Source organism: Vulpes vulpes, chromosome 1 (assembly GCF_048418805.1).
Source record: "Vulpes vulpes isolate BD-2025 chromosome 1, VulVul3, whole genome shotgun sequence".
NCBI lineage: Eukaryota > Metazoa > Chordata > Mammalia > Carnivora > Canidae > Vulpes > Vulpes vulpes.
Window position 1 is genome coordinate 121,103,663 of NC_132780.1, and position 23,988 is coordinate 121,127,650.

Below are 23,988 nucleotides of genomic sequence, written 5' to 3' on the forward strand. Positions count from 1 at the left end.
AGTGTTAGAACTATTAAACTTATTTTTATATTTAAAAAGTAAGAAATTGCCTTTCTGAAGGTTAATTAACGGGTAGATACTGGTGACCTCCTCATACTGTATGTCAGAAGAAGACACGGCTTCACGCTACGGCTATCCTAAAGGAAAAGGGAATCCACAGCCTAGAAGGGGTTGTAAATACAAGGTGCCCTCTTGCTTTTTTAAATCTTCACCAATATATGGCATTTTACTTGTGCTTAATTAAGTGGATTTTCAGTCATATTTGACTTTTAACTAAATCAACCCTCACAGGTTGAAATCATTCTTACAAATATAGATGACAGATTTTACTAACAGTGCAAGAGTAAGTGAACAAACAAAATAGCAAAGTTGATGTTCTCCTACTCTTGGCAGGAACTCTCCATAATTCATATCATTAGGTAAAAACAATATGACCTAATAAAATTTGACAAGAAATGGGCCCGAATATTTTGAAATTCTTGGGAGGAATTTTGGAAGTATGAAATTACCATCCACTATAGGTAAAGCTTACCCTAAATTTAAGTATGATTGAGATGTAGCTAATGCCAGTGTGAAGTCTTCACAATTATCAATACAGTTACTAATTTTGAAGGAGTTGAGAACAAAAATGTTTGAGGCCTTAATTAAAAATCAGTTTTTAAATATTGCTTATTATACCTTATCCTTTTTATTCTTGTATATCTTATATATGCCTATCACATTAGGTCAAGAGTATATGTTTTATAAATATGCAGATTATATTGGAGCTGATATTAAAACTTTTTTTTTACTAGTAGGGTATAAGATCAAAAATGTTTGTGGGCAATTATTTTAAACAAAGTTCAGTTTTCCAGATGGGTAAAGGGAGGAACATACCAGACAAAGAGAAGAGGTTATACAATATCAGAAATATATGTAGCAAGGTATTCAGAAAACTAGAAGTAAGCTTATAAGCTTACCATATAAGATACGGACCTAGAGAAAATAAGGGAAAACAATATCGGATAATAGAGATGTAGTTATGTAAATTATATTAAGCCCATATTTTCTTTTTTTTTTTTTAATCTTTTATTTATTTATGAGTGTCACAGAGAGAGAGAGGCAGAGACATAGGCAGAGGGAGAAGCAGGCTCCATGCACCGGGAGTCCGACATGGGATTCGATCTGAGGTCTCCAGGATCACGCCCTGGGCCAAAGGCAGGCGCTAAACCGCTGCGCCACCCAGGGATCCCTAAGCCCATATTTTCAACCAGTAACAATGTAAAGACTAATTGCAACTCAGAAACAATATATGTTACCATATTTCCAATTCTAAATACGTGTAGATTAGGATCAAGATTGAAAAGGAAAACAGAAATTGGAATAATTTTGTTAATATATTAGCATATTTAATTATAGATGAAAATATTAACCTTAAATGTTTTCATTTAATATTTTTATAATACATTTGTTTGGTTTTAATGGAAATTCATCCCCAAACTAATTCATTTCTTCACTGTGATTCACATATTCCTCAGAAAGCCTCTGATTACAAGGAATTCTTAACAAAGGCTCCAAATTTCTCAGCAAAGCTATACAACATTTTTGATAACATTTTTACTGATAATCTTTTGTAATGTGAGTTAAATAAAACTAGCCAATATCTACTAAGTACATACTGTATGCAAGACATCTGTTAGACACCTGATATAAAGAGGTACATGAGCCAGCCACATGAGGGGCTCTGTGCCCTTGGGGAGCTTATCCTCTAGGGAAACAAACACATGGAATGTTAAATAAATAATTATTTAAAATCACATTTGAATCCATAAAAAATTTATGAGGCAGAACATAATTTGCTCAAACTAATTGCTTATGCTGTCCTATTTATACTAGGTGAGTGGAAAACACTTCAATCTAAAGTGGATCTTAAAGGATGAGTACTAGGATTTGAAGATGAAGAAAGGAGAGAGGAGGTAAATTATTTTCCACCACTTCATTTCTAACCCACCAGACAAACCCCCTTCTTAGTAAACTCCGAGGTGGGTGGAGCTGTCAGAGCAATTAAAAGCAATGTGAGTCTGTTCTTCTGACTTTGGAAAAACCAGTTTGGCTAGAACAGAAAGCTGATAGAGGAGACTAATGGAAGATAAGGTTGAAAAGTCAGTTTGGGGCTGGATTTGACAGAGCTTTGAATGTTCCACCAAGAAATCTGGGCTTTGTCTTGTAGACAATGGAGAATTATGGGAGGTATTTTAGCAGATATAAGACATTGTCACTGTAGGAAAGCCTCTGAGAGAACACACTTGTGTGGATGTTGAAATGTCCTCAGTAAAAAGCACATCATACTTGGATGTGCTTGTTCCAACCAATGAGGTTTGCCCAAATGGAAAAGTAATGGGTAACTACCCAAAAAGAAGGACCATGTTTGAAATACTGCCATTGTGAAATAGACTCTGGTTATACTAAAAGTTTCATATCAAGCCTTTGACAGATATATATTAATACTCTAATTTTAGCATCCAAAGCACATTTTACTATCTACTATAAAAGGAGAATAAACCCTTGATGTTTTTTTTCTGCTTCTAACACATACTTGTGTTGTTAATATATTATTATTGATTAGATTATTTTGAGATGTTTTAAAAATAGTATTTTTATTCCATTTCTATTCACATTTTTTGAGAAAAGCTTTGACAAGGGTAAGTATATTCACATGAATTAATATAAAACAATATGTGTTGATTGAATACTTTTACTTAAGCATACTTCTTTACAACAAATTTTAGGCAATTCAGCCTTGTTTTATGTGCATTAAAATGTAATAGTGTCTGCCTTTGGTTCAGGGCATGATCCTGGAGTGCCGGGATCAAGTCCCACATCAGGCTCCCTGCATGAAGCCTGCTTCTCCCTCTGCCTATGTTTCTGCTTCACTCTGTGTGTATCTCATGAATAAATAAATAAAATCTTTTAAAAAATGTAATAGATATATGTCTGAGAAGTTCTCATTCAAAACAAAAGCTTGGGAGCTCATTAGCCAGCATCAAATCAGAAATGGTCAAAATTTTCTTCTTCATATGGAAATAGGACTCACATTCCAGAATAGAATAAAAATCTTTAGGTTTTTATATAATAGTGATGGTAAATGTGAAAGCTACAAAAAAAAATGGCATTCTGTTTCTTGGCTATTGAATATCTTGACTCGGAGGGGGAAAAACTTGAAAAAAAATTTAAAGCTCCATGGATTATCCAAAAAGAGATTCCAGAATGCAGAGTGTCTGTCTCCCTCATTTGGTTGTGGCCATCAAGACGGCCATCATTGCTCTGACTGACTTCATTGCTGTACCTGTAGGATGGAATTCTGAAAGGAAATGGGAGAAAAAGCACAAAGCTCCAAGGAATGTGTGTTCCTGTGTAATATCCCCACCAGAGTAATAGGAAGTACCAAATATCAAACCAGAAAGGATTTTTGTGAGAGATATATATAGTTCAGTTTGTAAGCCCATTAATATTTCACTATGTTTGTGGTTCATTATTTTTATAACATATTTTTTATTCATTAGTAGTGTCTAATACTTGAAGATAAAAGTAATAATTTAGGGAAAATGACCAATATTTCCTTAAATAACTCTTAGTACTCTTTTGAGAGCACCTGGGAGTCTCAGAAAAGTACTAACTCAGATAGTTTGTAGACCACGATTTTAAACAAAGGTCAGTTTTCCAGTAGGTAAAGGAAAAGCCATACCAGGCAAAGAGAAGAGATTGTGCAATGCGAGAAGTGTATGTAGGGAAGTATTCAGAGAGCTGAGTAGCTTGAAATTATGCATATAAGATTAGCATGTAAGATACAGACCTAGAGAAAAATAGGGAAAACAGTATCAGAGAATAGAGATGTAGTTAGGTAAATTATATTAAGTCCATATTATGGAGCCAGTAAAAACTCGGGTTGGTTTTTTTTTTCTTTTTGAGGAATAAGCAAGTCTGAGGCCGTTGAGTATATCCTCCCGTCAGTATTCTCCTTGCTCTAAACTTTTCTGAGAATTTGAATACAGTTTTCCCATTTAGTCGTCTTTATCAAAAATGATCCAATTATCCTAATTTTTACCATTAAACTCTTGGCTGTGATTTTATAAATTTTATAAATTTTGCTGCTCTGTGTTGGAAAACATATGAAAAGACCCAAAATTGAATATCCTGATTCCACTAGGAAGTGTTTATTGTGTGTCTACTGTGTGCCTAGAACTATGCCAGATATGGTGGGAAAACACATTTGCTTGCAGCCAATTGAAAAAACTGCTGTATATGTTTTAAAACCTAACTATGGTCTGTTTATTTGCATTTTTAAAATATTTTCAAGGTCAAAGGGTATGGGCCTTTTTAGAATTAAAAATAAATCTCAAAAAAAAAAATAAAAATAAAATAAAAATAAATCTCTTACAGAGCCAAGTCAGCTGGAACTCTAAGTAAGTAAACTATTCTGTGGAGGCTAAGCTTTTAATCTGGCATGAAAGGAGTTAAAGTGAAGGACTTCTAAGTGCCACAGAAGCCATCCAGTGAAAAATATTACCAGGAGTCACCCAAAGAGGACATACACATGGTTTACCTTTATATCTAACTTTCTTCCCACATAAATGAAACTATACGAAGATGCAAACCATTTCTCTTGATCTCAGTTGATGTACACATGGTAGGGACTCAGTGTTGGCAAAATGAGCAATATGATTGTATTTGAAAAAGTGAGACTTAATTATAATTATTAAAATTACAATTTTATCAAATATTTGCATATGGACAAGGATTCAGAGGAAATGTCTAAAAAAGTTTGATTCATTTATTGGTTTTCTGAATTTTTGTGACATTTTAAATGTTTTCATTATTGTTGCTACAATATAGAGTATCATTTTTTTTAAATTAAATACCATTCAGATATATCAGAGAAGCACAGTAGGACAAAGCTCTGTCTACAACTGGGATTCAAACATGTTTTGACATATCTAGCAAATTGGTGAGTTTAGGCAGCCAAGAGGTTATTTACATAAGGGTTTTAGGAGAAAGATTGTCAAGAAGTGTGGGTACCACTGACAAGGAAGTTTCGCTAGGCTACTTTTACTCCATTTGCACTGCTACAGTGCACTAGGCCAGTGTCCCAATTGGTCAATGCCCATGTCATCCTATATCTTGGATGTCACTCTTGGATTAAGGGGACAATGTCTTACCTATCAAGAAGATTCATTCTCCGGGATCCCTGAGTGGCTCAGCGATATAGCGCCTGCCTTTGGCCCAGGGCATCCCATGTCAGGCTCCCTGCATGGAGCCTGCTTCTCCCTCTGCCTGTGTCTCTACTTTTCTCTCTCTCTCTCTCTCTCTCTCTCTCTCTCTCTCTCTCTCTGTGTCTGTCTCTCATGAATAAATAAATAAAATATTTTAAAAAAACAAATGAGATTCATTCTCTAGTGAAGCTTCATGGACTCTTCTTAGAAAGCACCATAAGCAGAAATAGGAGTGCATTGAAATCTTTATTATGTCACAAAATATAATCAATAGGTGAATGATTAGGACTTGTTTCCACTTCTGCAGGAAATTTGACATAATTTTTCAGTCTTGGAGTCTCCAGAAGACACAGAAGCATTTTAATTTGTTGAGGGCCACAATGGAGATCATGAAAATCTCCAGTAGAAAGTGGTGGTGACCTGGTTTTATGGGGCTGACTCAACAATTAGTACTAGAAGTTCTCAGAGACAACAGAAACTTCAGCAACAGACATCCATGTGGCCACAGATAAGTCTTATTCTTGAACCCATGTAAAACACTGTCTTGGGGCTCTTAGAAATTATGAGCAGAGGTTTCTGTAAGGAGCTTGAGGTCCTGCATCAGCAGGCAACAGCAGGGGCCAAGGAAATACGAATTATAAAACCATTAGTAATAAGTTAATAATTATGGGTTTTAGTTCATAAAGAATATGAGATGTGAGAAGTGAATCTGCTATTACTTCACTCAGTGGTCCTCATTCCTACATGCTTATTGTATGAACATTTCAGGGAACTGAGGGTACTGATAGTTCTTAAAAATATAGGGCATATTATTTGCATAACTTGACCCATAAATGGAAATTAAATACAATTCTTCATCTGGTGTTCAAGAAAAGAAACAGTGAGATGTTCCAATCCTAGGAGAAAAATAGCTGGGCTGAATTTATTGATATTTAAGGTCTTTTAAAGGGTAACTTTGGATATATGTGATTTGCACCTAAAATACTGTTCTTAGAATCTAAACCTTGTCAAAGAGGCAACTCCAGGGTTTCACTTTTCATACAGTGCTTAATAGGTTATAAAGAACATTATAGTCTTCCTCGGTGCTGCCTGCGGAGGTGGCAGCCATCTATTGCTGGGCATCATGGCTGCCCTCAGACCCCTGGTGAAGCCCAAGATCATTAAAAAGAGAACCAAGAAGTTCATCAGGTACCAGTCAGACCGATATGTCAAAATTAAACGCAACTGGCGGAAACTCAGAGGCATTGACCATAGGTTACGCAGAAGATTCAAGGGCCAGATTCTTGATGCCTAACATTGGTTATGGGAGCAACAAGAAAACAAAGCACATGCTGCCCAGTGGCTTCCAGAAGTTCCTAGTCCACAACATCAAGGAGCTTGAAGTGCAGCTGATGTGCAACAAATCTCATTGTGCAGAGATTGCTCACAATGTATCCTCCCAAGAACTGCAAAGCCATTGTGGAAAGAGCAACCCAGCTGGCCATCAGAGTCACCAATCCCAATGCCAGGCTGCATAACAAAGAAAATGAATAGACAACTTATGTGCATGTCATATTTGTGTTAATAAAACCATAAAACTACAAAAAAATTAAGAACAGTATAGAATACTATAATGAATATGTAACAAAAAAAATATGTAACAAAAAAAAAAAAGTGGATAACTAATTCTACTCCCACTTTACAGAGTGAAAAATGGAGGCAAAGAGAACTATAATTAGTTTTTCTGGCCCAACTTTACCACATTGATCAATGATTGTTCATTGAGCATAGATATATGACATCCATTATGCTCTCAGAATAACATTTTTTTAAAAAAAGATATGAAGATATGCTCTGAACAGGCAAGAGAAGTCTCTTATGAAATGAGGGTAGTTTATAAGGTGACATCGTACTTTAAAAAAAAAATCATGGTTCTCTTTCTCATCAGTCTATTTTATTTTTTTTAAGATTTTATTTATTTACTCATGAGAGATACAGAGAGAGGCAGAGACATAGGCAGAGGGAGAAGCAATGGGATTCGATCTGAGGATTCAATCTGAGGATCCCAGGATCACAAACTGAGTCAAAGGCAGAAGCTCAAACACTGAGCCACCCAGGCACCCCTGCTCATCAGCCTATTTCTTTATGTGTTGTAGTGACTGGTTTAATAATTGCATAAAAATCAATAGATGCCTTGGAAACCAATACACTCAGAGTATAGAACAATTTTAGGGCATCTGATATATGAAATGGAGATTTTTAAAAGGAAAGATGTACATACAGAGTCCACCAAATTTGAAATATGGTTACAACTAGAATTTAATTAGTGAACAAACACTGAGCATCTATTATGTGCAAAGTATTGTTCTTAATGAAACTGAATCGAAAAACAATATAAGACATGATCACCACCCTTTATAATTTTTAATCTGTCTAGAAAGGCTTAAGATATAGACTCGGTATATTGAAGGTCCTCAACAGATATTTGTTTAATGAATGATTGCATGGATGACTATGAGATTACTATTGGTCCAAGGTAGCATATGATACATACCAAGAAAATAAGGGAATGTGCATGTGAGTGTATTAAAAAAAAAACCTGCAGAATGATATATCTTTAAGAAGTTATTAGAGTCCTCTATATGTAGAGTCATGAAGGTGAGGTCAGGTTGCAAAGCAATTTTGAAAAGATAAAATAAGCAAAGGAAATCAGGGATTAAAGGTAGATAAGAGTATACTAAGAAGATAAGGGCATACTGTTATCTTAGAGGCAAAACTGTCCTGACTCTCATAGTATCTTGAAGGAGCAACTTGAGCATGATGATCACTCAGGAAGCTAAAAGCTGGCACAGGACAAGTATTCCTCTATCTAAGTTAAGATTCACGTTACTTGCTAATACAATGGAAAATTGAGTACTAGTTTGTAATTTCCCTGATGAAGAAAGTACAGATTGAGATAATTCACACTGAGATTTTTGTACATTTGCAGAGACAGTGGTAATCAATAGGATTATGGCAAAGATACACTAAAATTTATCTCCAAAGTGAATGGGTCAAAACTTGCAAATTTTTGACTGAAATCTCATAAAGCAATATAATAGATTTTTTTTTTTTTTATTCCTCTGGAAAGTGGCCCAGAACCCAGTGTATTTGGGGACAAAACTTCAGTGCTCTTGCCAGGTGGACATTTAGAGGACCAGTCCCTTGCCTTGAACTTTACTGTTGAGGCTATTACCTATTGGCATCCAGATGACAACTCATGAAAGAGACCTCATCGTGCTCCCTAAAGAAACAACTTGTTCCCTGCCAAAATTAGGATTACCTTGCTTTAGGAAGAGGATGCATACTATTCTGGCAGCCAAATGATGAGTTGCCAAAAATATCATTCCATCATGAACGGAAAAGTAGACTCATATAACCCAGAAGAGAGAGGGTATTATAGATGGCCTTCCGGACAGTTGATGAGGGACCTGCTGAAGGCTGTGCCAAAGGCAACAGTAGTAACTAGGCATTACACTAACTTAATGACCTGGCAAATTAGAAACCACATTGATAAAGATAAGTCCTTGGGTGAGGTTTTTAAGCCCTACGTGTTAAGGCCTAAGGATAGGCATAGCAAAGATGAGTACCTGTGACACCATTTATTCCATTTCTATACCCATGGCCAACATGGATAATAGATAACTCCGTCTCAGGGTCCTTCTCAACTAACACAGCACTTTAAGTAGGCCCACTTATCAATGGGAATTGTCAGGTCATTTAAAACCTATTTCCTTGCTGATGGATTGCTCCAATGTGACAGATGCCTACTCCATCTTCAGATGAGAAGATAATAGTCCTGAAAAGCACTTGGCTGTGGAAGGAGCTCTCATCTCCCAAGAAGTTGGGGAGCATAACTGAGTCAATGTACACTCAAGGAGGATGTCTAGGAAGTCAGGGATCCCGTCTACCATTCAGCTGACCCCAGGAGGTGGACTTCCATGCATCACTGCTCATGGCCTACTGCCCAAGAGTACTTCTGAGTAGCCAGCAGTTGAGGGAACCTTTCCATAATGAAATCCTAATACAGCCAGGTTGCCTAAAAGAGTCTGGTTAGTTGCTATTTGGGCCTTGGCTTAGGACTGTTTTCTGTTGTTAGAAAATACTTGGGTTTTGTGGGGATGAAATGAGATAGCACCTGTGAAAACTGTTTGGAAATTTTAAAGGCCTTGAACTCATGCAGGGGTATAGGTGAGGATGATTACTGAAGATAAGCCCTGCATTTTTCCTCAGGCTTACAATTTTTTACTTAATTGGCTCTTTTCAATAAAACCAGAAAGGAATCTTTTCCTTTGTGGGAGGCAAAAATAATGAGATATTTATCTTGACTTAGCTATTATTATGTAATTATGTATGTGTGACATCCCTAAATCCACTCCAGTGCACCCTCACACTAGTCAGAATTATCTTTTTTTTTTTTTTTTTTTTTGGTCAGAATGATCTAACTTTCATCACTTCACCTAGCTTCTCAGGAACCAAAATTGATTCCCCTACCTGTTGTAGAAAATTCAAGCTCTTAAGTCATGCATTCAAAGTCCTCTTTCAACTACCCATCCCTGCCACTCACCCACCAGTTGCCACCACCTTTCCAATCTCACCTCTTCATGCTTCATTGTAGAAGCAGGTACCATTGGAGCTGGCAGTCATCAATAAGATGATGCTCATCTAATCCTCAAATTTCTTGGTTGGGAAAACTTCAGTCCAGAGAGGTGAGGTGATATTTCCAAGGCCACACATAGCTCTCCCACTATGGCCAAGATAACATGTTTTCCATTCCCCACACAACTTGTTCCTTTGGTCCTAAGCACCAGGACAGGATGAGTAGAACTGGTACCCAGGGAACAGTGTGGTATGGGATAAATGATGCATGAAGCAATAATGAGAATTTAAAACTTAGTTCTCTTGCGACATACTGTGTTTGCAGCAAATGACCTTTATGTCGAATTTGCCACCCTCCTAATAGGGAATTCATTAAAGTTGGGAATTAATCTGTAAATTTTTGTTTTGCTGACTTTGGAAGGGATATTTGTGACAATTCTCTTCTACCTAAATAGAATAAATGATTCAGGGCTAGAAATGATTAATATCATTTTTAGGCATGTCAGGATTTCCCTGGGGAATGGCCCTTGGGTTATTATTGTTTGCCAAGATTTTCATCTGAATTGAAGCTAACAAGGTCATTCCAAGGGTAACTGTACTGGGGAACATTAGTACAATGACCCTGTTACAACTTGCCCAACTAGAATCTAGGAAACCACACCTTCTTTAGAAGGTTTATATGGTAGAAAATGGGAGGTAGTTAGTGATTTAAAACCTTACTGATTATCACAAATGGCAGGAAGAAGAAAAAAGTGAAGGAAAAGCCTTGATTATAAGAATATTGTTAAAGAAAATGAAAGGAAGTTTTGTAAAAGTTCAAATACATAATGCAATTCAAAATGAGACTGATCAGCTTTCTACATCTGCTTCGATTAGTAGATAAGAATACTTAAAATTTGTGTAGTAAGTCTCTGAATATAAATTACTCCTTATAAACTGTTTGAGGGTATTTTTTATAAGTTTTCTTTAGTATTTAAATAATCACCATGAACTTATAAATATCATTTTTATATATACACACACTATAGTACTTTTTCAGATTATTAAAAATTTCAACAAATGGAACCTGAATTAATGAAGTTGTTTTTTTTTTTAGAGATTTTATTTACTTATTCATGAGAGACACACAGAGAGAGGCAGAGACATAGGCAGAGAGAGAAGCAGGCTCTCCACAGGAAGCCCAATGTGGGACTTGATCCTAGGTCCCCAGGATCATGCCCCAAGCTGAAGGCAGATGCTCAACCACTGAGCCACCCAGATGTCCTAATGAAGTTTTAATATGCCTACAAGTAAGTATATTAGTCTAAATATCCATGTTAAGCTTTAGTACCTTTCAGACCTTAGCACTTAAAAACATATCCCTATTGCACTAGGACTTGCCTATAACAAAATTCAAAGGAGCAAGCTTTGTCCTCTACTCCATAAAATTGGAAATAGTTGTTTGTTTTAATGCAAATATTCACTTTACACCCCCGGCTTCCTAAATCCTTAAGTAATTGACTCTTCAGGAAGATGTTTCAGTTCATCCATGGTTTCCCTTTTTCCTGGCTCATGGCACAGTGCACCCAGAGTTCATTAACATCATTAATTCAGGCTCCATTTATTTGAAATTGTTAATAATCTGAATGAGTACTATAGTCTCCATGTGTAAAAATGATGAGAGATTTTCTATTTTTTTAATTCCATGGTGATGATTTAAATACTAAAGAAAACATAAAAAACAGCCTCCAGGAGGGTGTGCTTGATCTATATTTAGGAAAGACTTTAGAGGTCATGTCATCCAATCTGAGTGGGGAAAAGCAACTGCAGTTTGCATAAGCAAAAACTCCATGAATGTTAAACTGAACTTGTTGACTATTGAAATCATAACGAACTAAATAAGTCTATACAAATATAATAATGCATTTTTAATATAAAGATCAATGTTAGGCATTCAATCTATTTGCTATGTAATTCTTTTAAGCCCAAGACTCAGGAAAAGGAAAAGAGGAAGCCTCCCCTTCCTCTCAGGTGGCCGTCAGTTTCTTCTGTTTTCTCTAACCTCTGCAGTGAATATACCACTCTTACTTGAGATCAAAGTAACTCTGCCTCCTTTCAGTTCTTTGTTAACATTTACACAAATTCTCAAAGAGCAAGGGGGTGAGAGAACTATCCCTTCCTGCTTTTTGCTTCTTCCTCTAAAAAGATTAAAAATCCTTTTGCTTGTCTTGACCTTTTGGGTGTGACATGATACATTCTTGGGTTTGTCTTGCTGCACATGCTAGATGTAGAACCATGTAGTGTTCTCTCACTTCTCCTAGGCTAAATGCACATCAGACTGGCCTCAGATCCTTTCTCTTTATCATGTCTACAGCCTTTCACAGATGGAGCCCCACATAAGCTTCACCTGCAGGCCCTAGCCTGTCTGAGCCCCTGAGTCAGTTCTCCCTAGGGCTAGAGGAGTATCCGCAGTCTCAGCCCCATCAGTCTGAAATTATGTTTGCTGCCTATAGAGTGCCGGCAGTGGAGAACTGGGGCCTGCGAGGCTGTGGAGTAACGGCATCTCCAATCTGTGCTGGCCTCAGCCGTGTAACCAGGAGGCAGCAGGGCGCAGTGGAAAGAGCAATAGCTAAGGAGCCACACAGACCCGGAAGGTTGTTAGTCTCCCCATTCTGATGTCAGCTGTATTACCTTGGACAAGTCACTGAACTTTTCCAGACTCCTGCTTCTTTACCTGCAATGCAAAGGAAGGTTGTCTCTACTGCCTGTTACCTACAGGAGTTCTTGCTGGTAGCCATATTCAGTCTTGCTATTACACTATTTTCCAATTCAGTACAAATAGAGACTTCTTTCTTATTATACCTCAAATTAATTTTGCCTGATAGGATGGTGGAAACTACCAGATATAAAATCAATCATCTGCCTTCTTTTGTAATTTCTATTTTTTCATACCCTTAAACAATACATTTAAACCAAAATTCTATTAGAGGGGAAGAATGTCTAATCATAATCATAATAATTGCTAATTTATAGTGAGGGTTAACTCTACGATAGGTACTGACCTCAGTGCTTGACATGGATTGTTGTACTTAATTCTTGCAGCACTCTTTGAAGAAAGGGTTTTCAGTTAAAACCAATAGGTTATTCTTTTCCGTACTTCAAGCAGTGGTCATGTCTAATTCACTCCTGATAATGAGTGCATTTATTGCCTGGTGCCATATTCATTCACTTGTTGAATATCTTCTGGGTGCAAAGGAAGATTAGGAGATTTGCATCTTGAAGCATTATAAAAGATGAAAGGTATGGTCCCTGCCCTCAAGAAAACCAAAAGCTAGTAGGGAAGCAGATTGAGAAATAGTGAACTTCAAAATAAGTAAAATAAAGTAAATGCTTTAACAGTGCTACCAGCTAAATGCCACTGGGCCCAGAAAGGGAACAACATATTTCAATGCTTTCCAGAAAGCTTGATTTCAAGGTTTATCTCTAAGTGAAGCCTTGATGAATAAGGAGGATTTTGAGAGGCAGAGAAGTGAGAGAAAGACATTGCAGGCATAGGAATCACATGGGTAAATACTCACACTGAGTCACTATTGACTCAAAACCTCAGTGCAGGGCTTGTTCCTGGAATAGCAAGGAGTTTGAGGTTTTTAAACCTTAAAGAATTTGCAAGGAAGTCCTAATTTGGTAGATGATAGTAGAAAGGAAGAATCATAAAATCTTAGGGTTAAAGAGTACCTTAAGGTCATCTAATCCAATAGCCCATCCTATACCTAAATCTCTTCTAAAACCTTCCTGCCACATGGTCATCAAAGCTAGGCTCACATATTCCTAGCAACAGATACCATATTATCTTCTAGGGTAGCTGATCTCATCATTTTCTGAAATTATTTATTTATTCAATTACTGTCTCTATCAGACTAGACCTCAAGTTCCATGAGGGCAGGGACTATTTTGTTTGCCATGTATCCTCTGTGCCTAGCACAGAGTAGGCATACGATATTCATTGAAATTAATGCATTTCATCTCAGGATAACTCCATTTATAAAATTCTTTTTAAAAAAGATTTTATTTATTTATTCATGAGAGACACGGTAAGAGAGACATAGGCAAAGGGAGAAGCAGGCTCCCTGTAGGGAGCCTGATGTGGGATTTGATACCAGGACCCCAGGATCACGACCTGAGCTGAAGGCAGATGCTCAACCAACAATGGCACTCAGTTGTGCCATTTATAAAATTCCTAAGTGATTTCCACAAAATAGTCTTTTACATACATGAAGACATCTATAAAATCCCTTGTGTATTTTCTCCAAGTTACATATCTCCAGTTGGTTAACAATTCCTCATGAGATATAACTTTGAGATCCTTCACTATCCTGATTACTCTCTCAAATTCCTTTTTGTCTCTATTTCTCTTAATGTTCTTCTGCAGTAACAGAAGGCAGCATTCCAACTTCGTAGCATCCTTCAACTAGGCAGGTCTGATCATCTCTCTTGTTCTAGGTCTTTTTTTTTTTTAAAGACTTTATTTATTCATGAGAGACACAGGCGGAGGGAGAAGCAGGCTCCATGCAGGGAGCCCGACATGGGACTCGATCCCAGGACCCCAGGATCAATGCCCTGGGCTGAAGGCAGCACTAAACCGCTGAGCCACCCGGGCTGCCCATCTTGTTCTAGGTCTTACACTGTGACCCAAGATGGCATTTTTTGAAGCCTACTTCACATTAGTGCCTCCTGTGTCTCTAATTGTTAGATAACCACCCTCCTTCCCACTCTCTATACCCCCTGCTATGTTCTACTTACTACTTGTAACATCTCTTCTGTCTCGACTTGTACAGAGTTTGAAAATCAAGCCCATGCCTCACATTTAGGGGGCTATTAAAATGACCCAGGACAAAAGATACAAGGTACTGAACTAGCACAGTGTGGCCGGAAAGGAAGAAACAGAGAAATACACTCAAGGCATGATCAATAGAACTTGCAATTCACTGATTTAATGACTGATAGCTTACTTTCTTAGTGGATGCCTCTCTTCCCAGACTGCTTATGAGTTAGGAGTCAATTCCCAGCTTCTCCCAAGCAAGCATACAACATAGTCTTTTTAGTCTATGTATTTTTCCTAGTTACAATTTAAGCACATACTGGAAAAAGTCAAAGGTAGCAAGATTTCTAGCCTGGATGATTGAGAGAATGGTAGTCCTATTAACAGAATTAGGAAATCCAGGGATAGAGTTTAAGGTGATGATGAAGCATTTGTTTTGGGACATGTTAAATTTGTAAGCTTGAAAATATCTAGAAGCAGTTAGACAACTTTTTTTAGTACTATGGATTTGGAGCACAAAGCTGAAATATGGACTTGTGAGTCATCAATGGAGATACTCGCAGATTTCCCAGACAATGAGAATGTTGAAGATCATCTGGACTGAAAAAAGACATGACTAAGAACAAAACCTTTACTATTGGCCTCCTATAATGGTAGGAGGAAGAATCTCCCAGAAAGAGAGAGGTGTGCTCCGAGGGTATGAGGAAAACTTGATGAATTTAATATTGGGTCAACCAAAGCTGGACATGATTGCAGAAGGAAGATAAAATCAGTCACATCAAACACAGCAGAAAGCTCCTGGAGAACAAAAATTCTTAAGATGTTACTGAGTTTGTCAGTGAAGAGGTAGTCTGATAACGTTGAGGAGAATAAGTCCAGTGAAGTTGGAGCCCGGCTGCAAGTTGTTAAGAAATAAATTGAGTAAATTGTAACAATGAAGTCAAAGCAGTAAATGTAGACTGCTATTTTGAGAATCTGTGATACAGTACATGTAAAATAAAAGAAACAAATCCTTATGAGATTCATATGATCCACATATTCTAAAATATAATATGAAGTTAACTACCGTTTTACTGTAATTTCCAACTGCCTCAGAATTAGGCACTTTATGGGCCTTTTGACTGTACCAGGTATTCAGATCTCACAATATTAAAAAAATGGAAATAGAGGTATATATAGACTAAATTGAATTTAAATGGGGTTACATGTATTTTCTTGTTTTTCACCCCCACCCTGGATCCCTCTTAGGTGTTCAATTCTTAGATGTCCAATAATTTTCTTTAAGTTCAGTTTTCACCTAATGCTGCCCAGGCTGGATGGCAGGTCAAACTCTTTAGACTTTAATGCAACATAGATTCTGTTGGAAATACTACTATGTCTAATGAATTTCTGGATCCCTTCTATATTGTCTTCTAATGCCACGGGATACTAACCTCCAGGAAGTTCACTCCAGCCCTGGTCTCCACCACACATAGATTCATAGGATGTCAACTCTGGAAGTGGCTTTATAATTCTCCTTGTTCATCTTCCTTTATTTCATAAGTGAATGAACTGAGCTCACAAGTGGGAAAATGACTTGTTCAAGTAAGCATTGGCACAGAGTGACTGCACTGTGGTCTTTAGAGTTAGGACTGAATCCTGGATTCATAACTACCTAATTTTATGACATTAGTCTAGGCTTCCTGCACCCCAGTTTTCTCATCTGAAAATGGTGCCAATGACCATTACACTTGCTTCATAAAGTTGCTGTGTGACTGAATAACATGTGAAGCATCTAGTCAGTACCTGGCACATGGTAGAAATGCATAAAATGTTGATTCCCTCCCCTTTGTGCAAGTTTCCATTGAAACAAAACCCAAGTAAGTTCAGGTCTTCTAAATTCCAGGCCAGCACCCTTTTCATACATAGGGATCTACAAATTGGGGTACCTCAGGAGGTATGCATAGATTTTCCAAGGGATGTACAGGGGCATGGACAGTGTCAAGGGAGCTGATTTCCAGATCCTCAAGTTCTGTACGAACTATTCCCTAAATTTGGTCTGACTATGCATCTGCAGTTGAGAGTTTCATTTTCCTCCTCATATTTCACAATGATTTTTCTACTTTGTAAAAGACAGACATGTCAAACCTAAGTTGCACATCACCATGAAGTGGTGTATCTCCAAAACAACAAAGGGACTTTGGGCAAGTCCTTTGCTCAGGACACCATACACTGCATCTCAGTTCCAGGGGATCCCTGGGTGGTGCAGTGGTTTAGCGCCTGCCTTTGGCCCAGAGCAAGATCCTGGAGACCCGAGATCAAGTCCCACGTCGGGCTCCCGGTGCATGGAGCCTGCTTCTCCCTCTGCCTATGTCTCTGCCTCTCTCTCTCTCTCTCTCTGTGTGTGACTATCATAAATAAATAAAAAAAAAAATTAGAGGTACAGTTCCAATAAATTTTTACTTTTTGGATTTAGTAAGATTATTGAAATTTGTGATAATGTAGTCTGCTCAATTGTGCAATTCCAATAATTGCTCAGTGTAAAAGAAACTTTTCAACACTTAGAACTTTATGGTCACAAGATTTTTTTTAACTTTTAGTTCACACACATATTTTTGTTAAGGAACGATAGAGTGACTGATAAAAGACTTCTGAATATAGAAATATGTCACATCAGATAATAATCTGTGGAGGAAGTAGGATAAAAATACAAGTTCCAGGAGAGAAAAATCATATAAAATATTCAGCAGTCACAAAAGAGCTTGTTGTAAACTTTTAAATTGGATGAGGTGGGTAGTATTTATTATACACTGCAAATTATGGCTTTTACTTCTATTTTTATGAAAATATTTAAATGTCAACTTAAAAATGGATTAGAAAGAAGATATTTTTTCAAAATTCTTTTAGTGAGTACTACCTAGATTACCCTGGAGAGGTCCATAGCCCCATAGCCATTTCAGAGTTTTACCTTTATTCTAATCTGTGACTGAGGGAGATCTTTCCCTTTTTGATTTTTGAAAAGATACACACACACACACAAAAGCAACAAATCCCCAGGGCTCTAGGTCTTCTTCCTTTGACCCTACATTCTCTCCTTGCCATTTAGGGATGTATTTTGCTCCCAACCCTGTGAGTTTACACCTTACCCTTGTCAGCCCCAATGCTTCTTCTCTCGCCAAACTCCATACACACACTTGCCCATTTTCTTCTGAAGTTGTTCCAGCCATTAGGAAATTTTCAGATCCTTCTTTCATTTGTTGTTCCAACACGAATTCTGAACTTTCAGTATGCATCAGAATCACCTAGAGGGCTTGTTAAAACACAGATTACTGGGTCCCACTGCTAGAGTTTCAGATCCAGTATTTTCGGAATAAGGCCATAAAATTTGCATTTTTAACATGTTACCAGGTGTTGCTGATGCTGCTGGTTTGGAGATCTCACTTTAAGAAACCACTGCTCTGTGCTAATGTCTGGTCAGTTCCCCAGAGATCATGTGGTCTAAATGGCAGGTATCATCATGTCTAAAGCTAAGAGTGACACCAAAAGAGATTACACTAGACAAAAGCATATGAAGCTTCTCAAGCTGATTTCTCAATCTAAATTATTTTTAATATTGTATTTATTTATTTATTTATTTATTTATTTATTTATTTATTTATGAGAGACAAACAGAGAGAGCAGAGACACAGGGAGAGGGAGATGCAGGCTCCTCGCAGGGAGCCTGATGTGGGATGCGATCCCAGAACTCTGGGATCACACCCTGAGCCAAAGGCAGATGCTCAACAGCTGAGCCACCCAGGAGGAGTCCCATACAATCTAAAATTTATTCAGGATTGGATTGATTTAGAGCAGAATTCAGAGCAAATGCCACAAAGAGGAAATATTGACAAAGTTTCATAGCAGCTACTAAAAAAAGGAAAAAATAGAGGAACTTACATTCATGGTGGGTGTTCTATATACCAGGCATTTTTCTAGGCAGATTCTCAAATGTTATCTCTTTTAATCCTCATACCATTTTTGTGATCTGAGTTTTGTTTTTTATTATTAAATATATACTATTTATATACTCTATGTTATACATAAATAACACTTATTATTTATTCTCTTTACCCATAAGAAAACTGAAGAACTGAAAGAGTAAATCCACCAGAAATTGTCCTTTAAACTATTCACTAATTTCAGGTGACCATATAGAAGAATGAAAAAATCATCAGTTTGTCAATCTGCTACTATAAGCAAATAAATACCTCAAGAAAATTATATGAAATCACTTAAAGAATTAGGGATCCCTGGGTGGCGCAGCGGTTTGGCGCCTGCCTTTGGCCCAGGGCGCGATCCTGGAGACCCGGGATCGAATCCCACGTCAGGCTCCCGGTGCATGGAGCCTGCTTCTCCCTCTGCCTATGTCTCTGCGCCTCTCTCTCTCTCTCTCTCTCTGTATGACTCTCATAAAAAAAAAAAAAAAAGAATCAATACAAGGAACAAGCAGATTTTATTAAAGGATAAACAATGGCTCCTACCCTGGTCATTCATCAGTCAACAGAGAACAGAAGAGACTCTAGCATCTCTTCCCACCCTCTACCCTTTATTGATTTAAAAAAGAGGCATTGGATTCCATCAACCATAACTCAGTTCTTTCAACACTATTGGAAAAAAGAAACCACCAATAATAGTGTATTATTTTAAAACTCAACATACATAAATCACAAAAGAGCATTAGGTAATAGAATATTCTAGTATCCTAGAGAATGGGTTAATAAAGACTAATAATAGAGTATGTTTCCCATTGCATGGAGAATTTGCATAGTGGTGTGTGTGTGTGTGTGTATGTTTGTGTAGTGTGTTCTCATATCATTATTATTCTCAATTTCCAGAATCCAATACAAAATTACCAGGCAAGCAAAAAGGCAGGATATCTTAACCCCTAAATAAGTAAATAAAGCCCCTTTTATTTATCAAAACATAAATACATCAAAATCAACCCAGAACTGATATAGACTTTATAATTATTGGATAGAGATATTAAAATGGCATTCCATAGGTTCAAAAATTTAGGTAGTGACATGGAAGTTATATATTTAAAATGATCAAGTCAAACTTTTATTTTTTTATTATTTTAAAAAGATGTTATTTATTTATTTGAGAGAGAGAGAGCACAAGTTGGGGGAGAAGGGCAGAGAGAGAGAGGAAGAAGCAACTCTTTGCTGAGCAGGGAGCCCCACATGGGAGGTCCTCAGGATCCCAGGATCATAACCTGAGTCCAAGGCAGACACTTAACCAACTGAACCACCCAGGTTCCCCTAAATCAAACTTTTAAAGATCAAAAGTATAATGTGTGAGATGAAAAATACAATGGGTGTGATTAACAGCTGATTAGATATTGCCAAAAAAAAGATTAGTGAATTTGAAGACATAGCAATAGCAGCCACCCAAAAGTAAACAAAGAGAGAAAAGAGAACTAAAAAAATTATGATGGAGCATCAGTGAGCTGTGGGTCAATTTAACAGTAATTGGAACTTCCTGAAGGAGAAGTGGGATGAACAGAAAGATATTTTAAGAAATAATGGCCGAAATTGCTCTAAATTTGACGAAATTTATCCAAAAGGCTTGGAAAATCCTAAGCACAAGACACATAAAGACACATAATAAATTGTTCAAAACCAATGATTAAGAGAAAAACTTAAAATACATCAGACATGTTATAGAGAAACAAAGGTAAGGATTCTAAATTTCTCGTTGGAAACAATACAAGTGGAAGGGAGTGTAACAACATCTTTAAGGTACTGAAAGGGAAAAAATAACTATTAACCTAGACTTCTGTATTGGCAAAATATCTTTCAAAAACAAAGGTGGACTTATACTGCTGGTGGGAATGCAAACTGGTATAGCCACTCTGGAAAACAGTAGGGAGGGTCCTCAAAAAGTTAAAAATAGAGCTACCCTACAATCCAGAAATTGCACTATTTACCCAAAAGATAGAAAAGTAACGATTCGAAGGGATGTATGCACCCTGATATTTACAGCAGCATTATCAACAACAGCTAAATTATGGAAAGAGCCCAAATGTCCATTGACTGATGAACGGATAAAGATGTGGTATATATGTACAATGGAATATTACTCAGCCATCAGAAAGAATGAAATCTTGTTATTTGCAATGACATGGATGGGGCTAGAAAGTATTATGCTAAACGAAGTAAGTCAGTCAGAGAAAGACAAACACCACATGATTTCACTCAGATGTGGAATTTAAGAAACAAACCAAATGAACATATGGGGGAAAAAGAGAGAGAGGCAAACCAGGAAACAGACTCTTAACTATAAAGAACAAACTGAGGGTGCTAGAGGCTAGGTGGGAGGTGAGGGAGGATGGGTTAAATGGGTGATGGGTTAAGGAGAGCACTTATTGTGATGAGCACTAGATGTTGTATGTAAGTGGTGAATCACTAAATTCTACATCTGAAACTAATAGTATACTATATATTAACTAACTAGAATTTAAATAAAAACTTGGCCACAAAAACGAAGGTGGAATAAAGAAGTTTTCAGACATAGGAAAGCAGGAGTTGAAGAATTCATCATTGGCACACCCTCACTATAAGAAATAAGATTTCTGTTTCCACCTTTCTAATTCAGAAACCTTTTATTTCTATTTCTTGTTTTATTGCACTGAGTAGAAGCTCCAGTAGAATATTGAATACAGAACATTCTTGTCTTGTTCCTGATCTTGGTAGATAATCCTTTCATCAGACTCTCTTTAGCCATCCATTTTGAATGTACTGTTTCCTATAAAGATTACACTAATTTCTTCCCTAGGTAGAAGGCAAATAAGAATCTGAGGATGAAATTGCAGAAGACAGAACATGACTTGTCTGTCATTAAAGAACTAAACAAAAACAAAAACAAAAAGATACTTTCTAATGAAAACCATTAAGAAATGGAAATGGTTGAAATGGAGAAAGTACCTTTCTAGAAGTTCCAAAGGACCACATGCTATGAGAGAGTGGTGGTGATTCTCAACCTACATGGGAAAAGAAACTAGTTGCCTCTGCCATTTCTGGTGTTTCCTTATGGTTGTGATGATCTTGTGATAATCTGAGGTCATGTGATGTCTCAAAAGAAGGGAAATTATAAACAAACTATGCGTTTCAATGCTTATGTACATTAAGTACAGTGTTACATATAAATAATCCAATATACCGCTATTTGAGCTTTTCTATGGTTTATTAAAGCCAAAACATTTTTGTAGCTTTGTCCCTCAACTTATTAACTAGATTCATCTTTCTTTTAAAATATTTTATTTTTTATAGAACAGTTTAGGTTTATAGTAAAATTGAGAGGAAGATCTAGAAAATATCCATATACTTCCTCCCCTGAACATACATAGCCCTCTGGATTACCAACACCCCACCAGAGGGGGACATTTGTTATAACTGATGAACCTACACTGACACATCATACTCACCCAAAGTCTATAGTTTACACTAGGGTGTACTCTTGATGTTGTACAATCTATGCATTTAGATATAACTACTAAATTTTACAAAAATACTTTCATATTGTGTTTAAAATGTCCTCTTGAAATCTTTTTCGGGAGGCTTTAGCAGCCAATTTATTGTAAATTCTCAATGCTTCACTGCTCAATAAAGAAGTTCCATTGCACACAAGTGTTGTACCTGCTAGGATTCATGAAGCTTGCTAGAAGAAAATCTGGTTGCCAAAACAAATCTCTAAGAATTCAGAACAAATTCTGATAAGAAAAGATGGTGCTGAGTGTTCTGATGGTATTGGGCTCTGGAGTGTGTTTATTTATTTCCTCTGGTGGGTGTCTCTCTGACCTGTTTAGGTCAGTGGGAAAAGAACAAAGGCCTTTCCTCTTCCTGATTACACCACCAGGAAGCCCCAGGTAGCTGAAATGAGAATGCTTCAAGATACAGGATTAGATACATTCCCATAGAGAAAATAGGACAAACAACCAATTAAGCACTGACACCGGAGGAAAGACCAACATAACAGCCCTGGAAACCAACACACTGAAGTGAATGAGGCCTTCAAGGTTTGTAGTGAATGTCAAACTTTAATCTGGATTGACATCCCAGATAACTTGGTAATAATGGGTGAAATTTAGGTATACTGGGATTCCATTTGTACATAATTGTTTGTATTTTATTACTTAAGAATTAATACATGCAGGGGTGTATAGTTAAAGGTAAATCTACCCTTTTACCTAATCACTATAACCTTAAACAAGTCTGGTACCCAGAGGCAACTACCATCAGCAGTTTCTGATGTCTCCGTTCAGAGATAATCTATGAATATACAGGATGGGGGAGGGGGGAGGGCATAACTGCAATACAGTGGACATACTGTTTTGTACCTCACATTTATCTTTTAACAATGTATCTCTGAGAAATGTCCTATTTGTACATAGAGTTCTGCTCCATTTTTTTGAAACAGTAGCATAGTTTTCCATTGTGTGGAAATACAATTATTTATTGACCAGTCTGAAAATGATGGATATTTAGATCATTTCTAGCCTGTTGCTAGCATTTTTCTGCTTTTTTAAAAAAGTATGCGTTTTAATGATGCCTTTTAATGAATGTGTTCAATAAAATGGATCAGCTAGGAAATAATACTTCATATCTATCAAAATAGCTAAAAATAGAAGATTAAAATACTTTATTAAAGGGGCTATGGAAAAACAGGCACATTGATTGGTTCTAAGAATATATACATATTTGTTGAAGTAGCATTGCAATTATTCTCAAACATTGCCATTTACCAGAATTTCTTTAGAGTTTTCTCTTAAAGCACAGATGCTAAGGGTTTCTTTCCAGAAATCCTGATTTAGAAAGACTGAGTTAAGTTCTCTATATCTAGAAGCAGGGTTGAAAGAACCACTCTACCATCCTAACCCTAGGCTCAGATGTGCACATATTGGCAGCTACCAACATTCTAAAATTAGTTCTTAGAAAAAAAAATGGCCTTTATAGACCTTGCCTCATGAGTTCAGCTTTATTAAGGGATGATATACCTCACTTTCCTATTATTACACATTAAAAGCATTTTTTATGGAAAAAAAACACAGAGTTGATTGTATTAACACAGCTATTTACATAAATCTCAATTGTTAGTATCTTTGCTGAAATATAATGCATAATTTAATGCCAATGTATACATTAGCTTGGTTCTTTTTCCACTTAGCTTTATTTCGGATGCACATTTACATATACAAATAGATCACAAAGTTATTAGTTAATAGTTCTGTGCTTACATTGTTTTATCTTATATTTTATAAAATCAGTCTTTGAGTCAGATCATTTGGGTTGTGCCTAGTTTTTCCCT

General features: G+C 36.8%; 1 pseudogene; it reads left to right on the top strand.

Annotated features, from left to right (window-relative positions):
* Positions 1-4,824: 4,824 nt before the first annotated feature.
* On the top strand, positions 4,825-6,799 carry LOC140594216 (large ribosomal subunit protein eL32-like; annotated as a pseudogene).
* The last annotated feature ends 17,189 nt before the right edge of the window (positions 6,800-23,988 follow it).